The following is a 12904-nucleotide window of genomic DNA, read 5'->3' as shown; positions in this document are numbered from 1 at the left end:
AAGCAGTTAATGTATAATTTAATGTCATGTAGCAATGCATGGTATGAAGGAAAGTAAAGCAGGTAAGTATCTCCAGGAGCTTATAGCCCACAGTGACTTCCTCTAAAGTTTTTGTGAGGGTTGTTTTAAAGGCACTGATTCACTGAGTTTTGAAAGGGAACCTACCAGCTGGGGAGGTCTAGGGAATGCAGAATGCTTGTAGTTGGAAGACGCTGCGAAGAGGTCACTTGTCAAGTTAGTGGATCAGACGTAAATGGCTTTAACTATAACTGTAGAGCATACACTCTTTGCAGGGCACCTCTCAGCTTTTAGGCAGAGAGTGAGCCTTGCCGCCCAGAGGACCTTTAAGTACATTTATTATTTGTTTTCTTTGTCCTCCCTTTATCACCTCCCTTCCATTGTAGCCTGGTTGAACTGTATTGATTTTCACCTCCCTCCTTCCCCTTTGTCTTCTTACTGCTTGTACTTATTAACAAGAACTTTGAACTTTTCTACTTTCTTTTTTTTAAATGGGCTTTATATCCAAATTAACACCTACAGTACCAAGGCTTCTTCTGGGGCTTTGTTCTCATCTCTTTTAGCATTAATTTAAGGAGAAACCAAAGGCTATTATAGCCCAAGAATGCAGGGGGCCCTGGCTCTGCCTCTGAGTAGCTCTGTGTCTCTGAGGTAAGTCACACTGTAGACATCAGTTTCTTCTGCAAGGTGAGGCATTTGGATCAGATGGCCTCCGAGGCCTCTTCCAGCTATAAAGTTCTGTGGACATTCCCTGTCAGGTCTGTGTCCGTGTGTGTGTACACTCTTTGGGGCCTGGGGCATCCCACTGTCCATAAAGAACTTACCAAGGCACTTCTCAAACTCACATCTGTGGGACTGAGTGTTTACTATTCTGACAAAATGTACACTCTTTTACTGATAATGACTGTGCTCTAGGCTAGAATCAGTAGTTACCATAAACAGAAACAAGGTGTTTGCACTTCTACCTGTCCCAATGATAGCTACACTTACCTACTTACTCCTGCACATACCTCCTCACCCATCCCCCCCACACACAAATGTATCATTTCCTAAGCTACTCATTAAAAAATTATAATTGTATCTTTAAGAGTTAATCTTATTTTGGAACCAGTAGGGCATAGGAATGTGAGGATGGTCAGACTGGAGAAAAAATGCTGCTAATGTTTTATCCTCTGTTCTTGGGCTCAGAATGAAAACTGCTGCTGTCCTATCTAATCTGCTAAATTAGAATCTCATGGAACAAGCATGAAAAGGGAGTCCTTCTCCCATATCTGAAAAAGAACCAAGCAACTTTGCTTGGAGAGCCTTCCCACTTATATTTGCCCAGCTTTCCCAGTCGGAGGTAATGTTAGTGCAGAAGAAGGCCAGAGAGAGAGAGAATCTCAACTCTGTTTTTAAGAAGAGGAATGTAGGAGGGCTTAGAACAGTGTTGGTGATGATCTGCTAGGAATTAGTGTACCTCACACTCGAAGTAGAAACTGACTGGCCAGAGGAATTTTTAAAAGTCTTTGCAGCATACATTAAACATAAGTGATTGAGTTGGTGGCCCTAGTGATGGCAAAGGCAGCCATAGAAATATTTCTTTGAAAGTTTGTGATGCTTGCTGAATATGCAGAGTCTTTTCATCTTTAAATCCTTATTTAAACATAATTTACAGAAACTAAATCAGTTTATATTGAAGCTAAATTCACAGTCAAATGCAAATTAACTAAACTCTAAAAATCATTTAAAATTAATGATATGCCCAAGAGGATAAGGTGTGTTAGATTTTTCAAAGATAATGACTGGCTGTGTGGGTAACAGATCTCAGTTCTTGAAGCAGGTTGGGACCAATATTGCTTTACATCCTTTGATTATTACTTTACAATATCCAGTCTTTTATAAACAGTTCTCTTCCTGCCCCGCTTCCTTTTTCCCTTTAATAGGAGGCTGTATTTTTTTTCTCTATTCACCTTGTAAAAGCATTCACTTTGCCCTGAAGCACTAGATATACACAGAACATGACATAAGAACAATTAATGGAATTTTGTTCTTCTCCCCCATTTTCACTTTTTTTACCTCAAAATCCATTTATTACCAAAGGCACTTTTTTGGAGGGGAAGAGATAGCAGAGAACCCTAAAGCAAAGTTCACAGCGTTTTGAGAAGGCAGATTAATGGGAATTGCAAGTGGACTTGAAAATTGAGAAGCTCTAAGCTTATTTGTATTTTCATATTGACTATTACTATAGACTCCATCACAACATTAGGAAAATATCACAAAAATACCAGGGCTTAACAGGTAAGGTTAATCACCATAGAAAGGTAAATGAATTTATTAATTATAAAATTAATATGTGCTTTATCTGGAGATGTAAAAATTCATTCATTCAATCCAAAACATTTTTCCATCATGTAAGTTATCCCAAGGACTAAGAAATGCTCACTAAGAGAGCCCACTGTGAGATAATGTATCCACGATAAATCTTTTTTAACTTTCAATTTTCAAAAGGGTTTTAATGGGTGATTGTTCTTTGAACTATGCTTTAAAGTTAATAAATGGAAAAAAGTGTGGACTGTTGAAGTGTGTCACTTAAAATTTTGTTTTAAAATTGATGCTTGCCTGTTTTACAAAAATAAAATGCAGACTCTGGGAAACAGCTGTTAGGGTTTGATAGAGGTTATGATTTTCAACAGTTGAGCTATAGTTTATGGTACAGATGGTACTTTGGGTATAGCTGAAACAATAATTGATGGTTTCTGTTTCCCTCCTCCTCTATTAGATTCAAAAGACTAGAATACCTTTTTCCCAAGATAGGAATTTTTTCAGTTTCCAATTACAGCCTATATCAAATAAACAACTTTTCTGTTGCATATTCTGTACTTCTCCAGAGTAACCTGGGTGTTGCCCCCTCTTCTTATTATGGTAGGCTTCCCTATATTTGAAATAATAGTTTTGAGGAAATGCTACTTCTCAGTACTAACCTGCAGTTTATAAAGACCATCTTCAGGCCAAGTAACATATAATTTTTCTTTTAGAATACTAAAACCAAAGCCTTGCATTGCTTCAAACAAAATTAGCAAATAAAACTCCTGTGAAGCAAAAATGGCAGGCACTAATGTCATATACTTTAAAAAACTCAACCACAGGAATTACTAGGAATACAGATATATCCCAAATTTTGAGCAGGTAAAAAACTATGTTTCAAATGATAAGTAAAACATAGAGACTATTTTAAAAGGGAAATAATTCTTTCACACATTTTTTTCCTTAAGTTTGTTTTACAACATATGTTCAGACCAAATAAAGTTTGAGTGATAAATCATTTTTTCATCTCCTATTCCAGTGTTTTAAATTTGACATAGCATATTTTGTTTTTAATTCCTCTGCTGATTTTTATTCTGAAAAGTAAAGTAAAATATGTAGATTTTCGGCATCTGCCAGCGGTTCAATTATCATACTATAAGGGTTCGTTTATAGCAATAGTCTATTCAGGGTTTAGATGTAACGAATTATGGTTCAAAACGCCACTGATTAACAAAATTCTTCTATAAGCTTTACCTTTTAAATTAGTATTTCTACATAATAAACTATTGTCCAACATGTTACTGTAGAGGAACTAGCTTTATCTTTAATTTGCATTGCAGTTTGTCATTTACCCACTGACTGGAGTTGAATTAAAAAGTTAGAACTCAAAACTGTGAGTTACTTTCTTGTGCTAATTAACAGTTGCTTTTAAGACAGAATAGCGTTTGTAGGATTTTTTGAAGCTTAAAAAGTGCTTTACTTTTTAAGTTAGATTCATCCTAATTACAAGATGTATTCTTAACAGGGGTTTTCTAGTCTTTTATATGAAGATTTACAAAAGAGGGAGGGCATGGGGGGGAACAAATCCACTACCTTGTGGTAGTGTTTCGCACTGTGCTCTTGTAAGACTTAAAGGAGTTTGAGTCCTAGGAGAGGTAAGATCAGGAGATAGAGTTGTTGTAGTACAATATACTCTCCCCACCCTTTCCCCAAAGATTTCTCAATACAGGCAGGATACCATGTATAGCTTACTTGGAAGGCGTCTGTAATATATAGTCATCCCTCACCTCTCTACATTTAAAATTAAATCCCAAATCTGTTTTCTCTATCGGAGAAAACTTTTCAAGTTTTGTGTGAGTTGGGAAAGGTTTTGAACCTAGAGTTCATTGGACGCGCTTTTCGAAACCTGTCCGGTTCGTGATGCTGATAACTTTAAAAGCCACCTACAGACTGCCTAGCTCTCAGACAGCAATCCCCTTGCTGGAGCTGAGCGGCTCTCCCGGGCTTACCTGAGTCGCCTGCGCTGGGGCCGGGCGGGGGCCGGGCGGGGGCCGCAGTCGCGCGGCGCTGCGAGCGGGCTGTGCGCGCTCCGGGAGTCGCCCGAACAATGCGAGCGGGGCGCCGAGCGCGCCCGGCCTATGGGCGTTACGTCACTGCGCTGCCTTATAAGGCGCTCCGCGTGTGCGGCGCGGGCGGCGGGGGCGCCGGTGACAGCCAGATCCGCGGCGGCGGCGCTGCATCGCGCCCCGGCTCCGCCGACGCTCGGACCGTGTGAACGCACCGTCGGTCCCGGCTCCCCGCGGAGGGGAATGGGCGGCGGGCCGGGGACGCTGGCGCCCTCCTGCCGGGCTAATCGAGTCATTGGGGGTCAGGGTTGATCCGCTTGTAACTTTTCTCCCTCTGGGGCTCTAAAGCTTCTGTTATTGCTTGGGATTCTTAAATACACATCACGTTATTCTTATTTATACTTTAGTAAATACGTTTTTGTTACATTTGTTTCTTGGTTGCTGGGGGAGAAGGCGGCAGAGGGAAGCCAGAAGTCTCAGTCTCTCTTTTTTTTTTTTTTTTGGAGACATCTCCGGGAGTGATTTAGACTTCAAACCTTCTCTTTCCTCTTTGTAAAGAGTAGGGGTCCTCAGAGGATAGTATTTTATTTCCTGATGATGTAACTACCAAACAATTCTTCAAGTGGTGATGGGAAGGCCAGATGAAATCTTATTTTTTTCAGTGTTTTTCCTGAGAGAACCTCCTTGTTCCTCATTTCTGCATGCCTGTGTTTTAACGAAAGTAGTTAAAACTAATCAGTTTATATGGCAGGGAAAATGTTTATTAAAGAAATGTAATGTTTTGTGCAGTACTTTGAAGACAAAGTATAAAAATAGAACTTTAGAACCAGTTTTAATTCATCTGTTCTTTTCTACCAGCACACAAAATAAAACAAAAAAGACCTGAGAAGAAAAAAGAAACTGACAAAATATGACTGAATTAAGCCTGTTACCCTTTACTAGGGGGCAGATTTACTTGTATAAATACTTTTTCTTGTAAATGAGAATTAGCCTCCTAATTGCTTTGCACAGCAATAAGAGAAGTAATCTCTAAAGTCCTAGCCAACTATATGAATCTGCTAAGTAAATTAGAGACGTGGCTGCCTCATTTGTGAGTTTCAAATAAACTGAGTAGTTTAAATAACTTGAGTCTATTTAATTTTTAAAATTACATTAAAATAGGATTGCTTCCTATTATAATGTACATGTCTGTAGAATTATTGTTTCCATATGTTTTGTCAAACAGAAATAATGAAAATAGTCTGCCTGTTTCTTTTCTTTAGTGTGGAGTAGAGAAAGACTGGTTGCAGAGAATTTATAGTTAGCAAAAATGGCATGGAGAAAAGATGCAGGGCACAAAAATAAACATGTATCATCTTTAATAAACTGTGGGCTCACTTTAACAGTTCTTCTAGATCACTCTACCTGTCTACTGAGATGTGTATTAAACTAACCCCTGCTTTTTGTATATACTGTTTTAAGAGAAGTGAATGATTATACTCTTCAGCTGAACTTAAGTTTTAATATTTGATTTGCAGTTTCGTATTAACATTTTAGATGTTGGTTTGTTAAATACACTTATGAAGTGTATTTAAATATTTTTAGTCTCCTATGCTTGCCTTGTACTGATTAAATATCCTTTGAGATTTTTATACTAGCTTTGATTTATTACAAGTGAGATAAAATGACTGTTATGAAAGTTGCATGAAGCATAAACACCTGAATCTCAGCTCCAAACTGGTAACATAAAGTACCTCTACCCAAAGCTAGCATTTTTGTAACTTGTTCTGCCTCCTTTCCCCTCTGATGGATACAGAGGCTTCCTAACATTTGACACTACCATTTATTTCTTTCTTATACTTTTGTACTCATGCTTTGCATTTATGTTCATGCTTTTGACTTCCCAGTTTCCCTGTAAAATATGTCAGTATTATTTCCCCCTTTTCTTTAGCTGAAGTAACTGAAGACTAGAGAAGTTAAATGGCTACAAGACTTGTCTAGGGTTCTTGAAGCAAGAGAAAAGAAGATTAGTACTCCTACTTCCGAGTTCCTTGCCTCTGCTGTTACTCGCTGAAGCACTGGCCTCTGAAACAGCTATGACTCAGCGTTCCAGCTGAGGTCATGGTATGTGGCCACTCTCTTCAGGAATCAATAATAACTCTCATTTGTTAAGCTTTTAGTTCATACCAGTCGCTGTGCTTAATGCTCTACATGCACTCCATCGTTTAATCTGCATAACACATTTTGAGGTGGTTTTATCTATACTTTTCAGATGATGAAACACATTTGGAAGGGTAAAATTGCTTGACCAAGGTCACACTGCTGGTAAAGTAATGAAAGCAAAAATTTGAACTAGTGTTATTATGTATACAGCCTTAGTCTTGTCTTCTCTTAAGGATTTGCTCAGAACCTCTCAGAGGTGTTGCTAGTAAAGAAATATTCTGATTTAACTGAGAAGTTTGTGTCTTTATTTTCCAGACTGATGTTGAACTAAGAAAACTAAAACTCACACTCTTCGTAGGCCACACACCAGAGCCACCCTGACTGTGTGCTGAGTAACCCTAGGGAGTGTTGTTTACATTGGAGACATTGTGGATTTGTATATTTACTAAGATAGTTTTCTTGAGGATGTTGGCAACATGTTCTAATAAAGTTAGAATATTATAAAAATTTTCCAACAGATGAAAGTCAAAGGTCTTGAAGAAGCGGAATCTTTATCTAACTCACACAAGGGCACCCTGGGTCTTGTATTGCACACTCCAGCCAGCCATTGGCATTGTGCTGCACTGGCCACATGAGTAGATTTTTATCTCCTTTCCTTTTCCTATCAACATTCTCTTTGCAATGCAATTTTTGTTCTCTTAGTTTCTGACATATATTTATTATGAAAAGAATAGAGTTAAGACCATTGTGCCTCAGTCTTGGCTGAAAAAGTTTTACTTCCCTTTTTACTGAAAATTTTACTATCCAGTTGCTATATGACTCTTCTCATTTTATAATCAGGAATTTCCTACAAACAAGTATACCTGCAAATAAAAGTCCTTTCTATAATTAGTAAGCTGAATTTATGATCTAAATCAGCAATAGCTTTAAGTTATCATTTGGAAATGGCACAAAGGAATTTTTCTACCAAGCTAATTGCTTTCTAATGCAGAAGAAGGGTTTGTAGGTGACAAGGCTGGAAACTAGGATGTATCCATTTGATTGAATGGTATGAGGTCTCTTTTGTTAGGTAGCCAAAAACAGTTGAATATCAGCAGTTTCCCATGGTTTAAGCTATTGCCAGGAGGTTATTACAATGACCACAGCAACCAATGTTAGTAGTAGTGTCCACAATTATTTAGCTGTTTTAAAATAACATTAATGTGTTACTAAGCATGTCAGAGTCAGTTTCTCTTTGTGAAGTGACTGCTCTTATTTTCTTTCTTGTCCTGTCTCCCTGCCTTTGTTTCTTCTTGTGACTGGTAAAGTCTTTTGGTCATCTGAATAAGTGCCAGAGAAGCAGTATTCATAATTAGCTGAACCTTTTCTAGAGCCGCCCACAATTTTTGCTATTGGTTCTTTCATCAGATAAGTGGCAATGTGCACTGCTCTCTGGAAGCTCTGCTGCAAGTTTTGGGATGGTAACACTCACTTTGCATGTGACTTGTTTGCTCCTTTGCCTCTAAAAGAGTATATGTGGAAACACTATAACATGCAAAGAAAAACAGCAATTCGTATTATGGGTGTGGTGCTGTTATGAGAAGCTGAACAGAGTGGGGATATAGATCCAGGATGGCATGGGGAGAGGCAGAATGCTGTGGTCCTGCATTGCATCAGCCTGCAGTTGGATTGGCCAGAGTGTGAGCCTTTGGTGCTAAGATATTCCTCCTGACAGAACATTCTAACATCTCACGCACAGACTTCTTTTTTTTTTTTTTTTTTTGCGGTACGCGGGCCTCTCACTGTTGTGGCCTCTCTCCGTTGCGGAGCACAGGCTCCGGACGCGCAGGCTCAGCAGCCATGGCTGACGGGCCCAGCTGCTCCGCAGCATGTGGGATCTTCCCATACCGGGGCACGAGCCCATGTCCCCTGCATTGGCAGGCAGACTCTCAACCACTGCGCCACCAGGGAAGCCCCGCACAGACTTCTTGAAAAACGGCTTTGCCTCTGAGCATTGGGCAAGCCTGCCGTAGATGTGGAACTGATCGCTTCTCTGCTTCTACACAATTTTAGAGGAAGGCTAAAGAGACTGAGCACCACAGGTGGGCAACTGTGGAACACCAAAAGGAAAGTCTGAGGGTGAAAGCAGCTTCTCTCCATGCCAGGGACAATCAGTTTTCTAACCTACCTCTTCCTTTCACTCTTCTTTCTGTTCCCCAGGTGATATGTGCCTTGCTCTGTACACGTAAATGCCTGCATGAAATATACCACATCCCCAAGCAGCACAGCACTTACACCGTGCACCGAGAGCTTAACCAGCAGTTAATGGGCTGCAGTGAATTTGAATTTACATACAGACTGTCTCACTCTTACCTGCAGCCCAGATCTCCTGTCCCAGGCCTCCATAGTCCTTGACGTTTCCAGAGGCTCCTCAACTATTCCTATTCTTACTTTAGCTGACTTTGATTTTATAAAGGTACCAATCCCCTTGAGAGTTAACTTGGGCTGATAGCAACAGTGTCAGTGGTAATGTTAGGGAATGGGAAGCCCTTTATTAACATTAAAATGAATGCTATTTTGTGGCTTTAAAAATTAACTTAAAAATAGTTCAGTGCCCATGTCATAATTTGGAAAATGCAGAAAAGTCAAAAAGACATTTTACAACTAGTTCTACCACATGAATACTGCCAACTATTAACAATTCCATGTACTGTGTTTCCTTTTGGTCTTTTTCTAAGCATTTGTAAAACATAATTGTTTTCATACTTTGGGCCATAATTGTATATTGTTTCTTTTTACCTTTTTATATTCATACTCCTGGCTTTTCTATAGACATTGGGTCGTTTAAAAGCATATATTTGCATATTTTCCCTAGAAATGGTGGTCATAAAGCCAACCACTGACATCACCATGGTTTTTCTTCAACAAGTGAAACAAGGAGGTCCATATTTAATGGAGACTCTTCTGTTGATCAGAGACCTCCTATTCTTGGTTTATGTGGGATGCTATGAGTTGACTATGGGACTCTAGTGAGCATGCCAGTAGGTGAGCAGAATGACTTGGGGAGAATGAAGGATTGATAATATGACACCACCATAAGATTATTAAATGGGAAGCAGGAAAAGTCTGCTATTTAGGTCCAGCCCATTTGCTTATTTATTCCTGCAAACATTTTGTGTTTCCTTGGTAACTAATGATAGTTTTGTGAAATTGTTGAACTCACAAGTATTGCTGCAAGAGTAAAAAAAAAATCCTCGAATCACAGAAATTAGATGGAAAAGACCTATTAGGTCATCTTCTTTGTCCCTTGCCAGTACAGATTGTTCTTAATACTTTGTTCAATCCATTTTTTTAAAGGGACCTTGTAAACTAGTTGGTACTCCATGTCTTTTTTAAGTAATGCGTTTTAAAAGAAACTACTCTGACAGCTTTTTCTGTATAGTTGTGGAGCTTGATTTCAGGCTAAATATTTTTGGAGGAAGACCTATGGGTTCAAAGTACACATGGAGACTTCCCTGGTGGCGCAATGGTTAAGAATCCACCTGCCAGTGCTCGACACGGGTTCGATCCCTGGTCCAGGAAGATCCCACAAGCTGCGGAGCAACTAAGCCCATGTGCCACAACTACTGAGCCTGCGCTCTAGAGCCCACGAGCCACAACTGCTGAAGCCCGCGTGCCTAGAGCCCGTGCTCTGCAACAAGAGAAGCCACAGCAATGAGAAGCCCGCGCACCACAACGAAGAGTAGCCCCCGCTCGCTGCCACTAGAGAAAGCCCATGCTCAGCGACAAAGACCCAATGCAGCCAAAAATAAAATAAATAAGTAAATAAAGTACAATTGAACAGGTTTTTTAGTTGGAAGTCATTGGAACAGTTTAGGATGTTATTGGAATAGTTGGCCAACTAAGGGTGAAACAGATGGGTGAGTTGAATTTATGTTTTCTTTTATCATTGGAAACTCAAATATAACAATGCATGAGGATAAACTTTTTTTTTTTTTTTTTTTTTTTGTGGTACGCGGGCCTCTCACTGTTGTGGCCTCTCCCGTTGCGGAGCACAGGCTCCGGATGCGCAGGCTCAGCGGCCATGGCTCACGGGCCTAGCTGCTCTGTGGCATGTGGGATCCTCCCAGACCAGGGCACGAACCCGTGTCCCCTGCATCGGCAGGCGGACTCTCAACCACTGCGCCACCAGGGAAGCCCGAGGATAAACTTTTAATCATATAAACTCATTGAAATGGATCTAGAAGGCCTAAGGAAATAAAGCATTTAGGAAGTAAAAAAAAAAAGTGAGAGTAAATGGTTCATTATAAGGTTATTTTTATGAAAGAGACATTTTATGCTCTTCCCTCCTGTCCCTGATTCTGCTTTGTCCGTTATTTATAGTTGATTATTACTTGATGTGAAGGTGGCTTCTAGTTGTAAAATCCTTTCCCTCAGTCAGGCAACTTCTTCCAAACCCCAGAAGGACAGAATAAAACTATCTCACAGAGCAGTCAGTGATGGTGTTATAGACTAAATGCTTCACTTCCCTACATTATGGCTAAAGATGTCTCCACTGGGAAAAATGACGAACAAATTAAGAAATAAGAAATGTGCCCTTGAGTTTTATTGTGAAGGATAATCATTTCATAAAATCACATTTTATAGTGTAAAAGACCTTAAAAAACATCTACGCTGCTTATTACCACTCTCTGTTCTCCCTTTTTAAGTAGATGAGATAATTGGATCTCGGAGAGGTTAAAAGGACTTGCCCCAAGGTCAAACAGTAAATTGCTGATCCAGCCACTATGCCTTATGAGTCTGCATGTCTCTTCTGGGAAACGTGAAAAATCAAAAATGGCTAATTAAACAACGTGATTAGAACTGTCAAAAAGAATGTGTCTGAAATCCTAATTAATATTAGTGTAATGTACCTAGGTTTATACTAACTACGGGACTAATCTGGAACATTAATGAGCAAGTTATCCACTTTATGGATTAAAAATGCAATATTTTGGGCCTCCCTGGTGGCGCAGTGGTTGAGAATCCGCCTGCCGATGCAGGGGATACGGGTTCGTGCCCCGGTCTGGGAGGATCCCATATGCCGCGGAGCGGCTGGGCCCGTGAGCCATGGCCGCTGGGCCTGCGCATCCGGAGCCTGTGCTCCGCAACGGGAGAGGCCACAACAGTGAGAGGCCCGCGTACCGCAAAAAAAAAAAAAAAAAAAAAAAAAAAAAAAAGCAATATTTTTGTTGCATTTCTTTTATTTCTTTTTATTTATTTATTTATTTATTTATTTTTGGCTGCATTGGGTCTTAGTTGCTATGTGCGGGCTTTCATTTTAGTTGCAGCGAGCTGGGGCTACCCTTCGTTGCGGTGCACAGGCCTCTCGTTAAGGTGGCTTTTCTTGTTGCGGAGTATAGGCTCTAGGTGTGCGGGCTTCAGTAGTTGTGGCACACGGGCTCAGTAGTTGTGGCACGTGGGCTCTAGAGCGCAGGCTCAGTAGTTGTGGCGCACAGGCTTAGTTGCTCCGCGGCATGTGGGATCTTCCCAGACCAGGGCTCAAACCCATGTCCCCTGCGTTGGCAGGCGGATTCTTAACCACTGCAACACCAGGGAAGCCCTGTTGCATTTCTTTTAAATTAAAGATCTGTATATTGCGGTAATCAACTCAAGCCACCAAGGTTGGTAATGGGTTGACAACTCTGGTCAAAAATTTAATGGAGAGATCTGAGCTTTTAATATTAATTCTGTTATTTAACAACATTGTCTTGCATGCTTGCCAGTTGGTTATTCTGTATATGAGAAATCCTTTTATAATTTATGCCACTAGGCATCCAATTTACATCATAAAATACAGGTTCGGGAGGGAGGTCAAAAGTCTTGTGTTCACCCTTAAATAGAAATCTCTCTCAAGTGAGAATTTTACCCTTCTTCTGGGAGTTGGTGCATACACAGTCAAGTTGTCATTAGTCAGAGCTGAAGAGCTCCAGCGATTTGTTACTTCCTCAACAAGTCCATTCCATTCTGAACTAAAAATTGGCTTCCCTGGCTTCCACTGACATTTCTTATCTTTCTGTGGAGCCATATTGAACAAATACATTGCTTTGACATGACAGTTTTTTAAATATTTGAAGACAGTTTGTCCTCAATCGTCAGCTGTTCCTATTTGATATAATTTGAGTCCTTTCACCCCCTGTGTCTAATGGTTTGGTGCTCAGAATGAACAAGTTACTTCCGAGTATAGTTACTTCCCCTTTATAGACTTATAGACTCTCTCTGTATGTGTGTGTGTGCGTGTGTGTGTGTAAACCTAAATTTTCTTAGCATTTTAGGCAACCACATCAAACTACTGTGTCATTGAGCTTACTGATCACCAGCCTCCTAATGAAGAACCACACACCTAAATATTTTCATCATGCACTGCTCCCATG

At 40.1% G+C, this 12904-nt stretch overlaps 2 protein-coding genes across 3 annotated transcripts in view; one reads left to right on the top strand and one right to left on the bottom strand.

The window, feature by feature from the left end:
• LOC309806621 (filamin A-interacting protein 1-like) overlaps nucleotides 1-4447 on the bottom strand; it is a 30969-nt gene extending 26522 nt beyond the window's left edge. The window contains exon 1 of the mRNA XM_082625502.1: nucleotides 4314-4447. The gene's annotated coding sequence lies outside the window, so the exon portion shown is untranslated. The remainder of the gene's footprint in view (nucleotides 1-4313) is intronic.
• CMSS1 (cms1 ribosomal small subunit homolog) overlaps nucleotides 1-12904 on the top strand; it is a 392023-nt gene that overhangs the window by 52155 nt on the left and 326964 nt on the right. The window lies entirely within an intron of this gene.

Source organism: Mesoplodon mirus (assembly GCF_964341445.2).
Source record: "Mesoplodon mirus genome assembly, chromosome: 6".
Classification (NCBI taxonomy): domain Eukaryota; kingdom Metazoa; phylum Chordata; class Mammalia; order Artiodactyla; family Ziphiidae; genus Mesoplodon; species Mesoplodon mirus.
The sequence above is the reverse complement of the archived record's forward strand: the minus strand, read 5'-3'. Positions and strand labels throughout refer to the sequence as shown.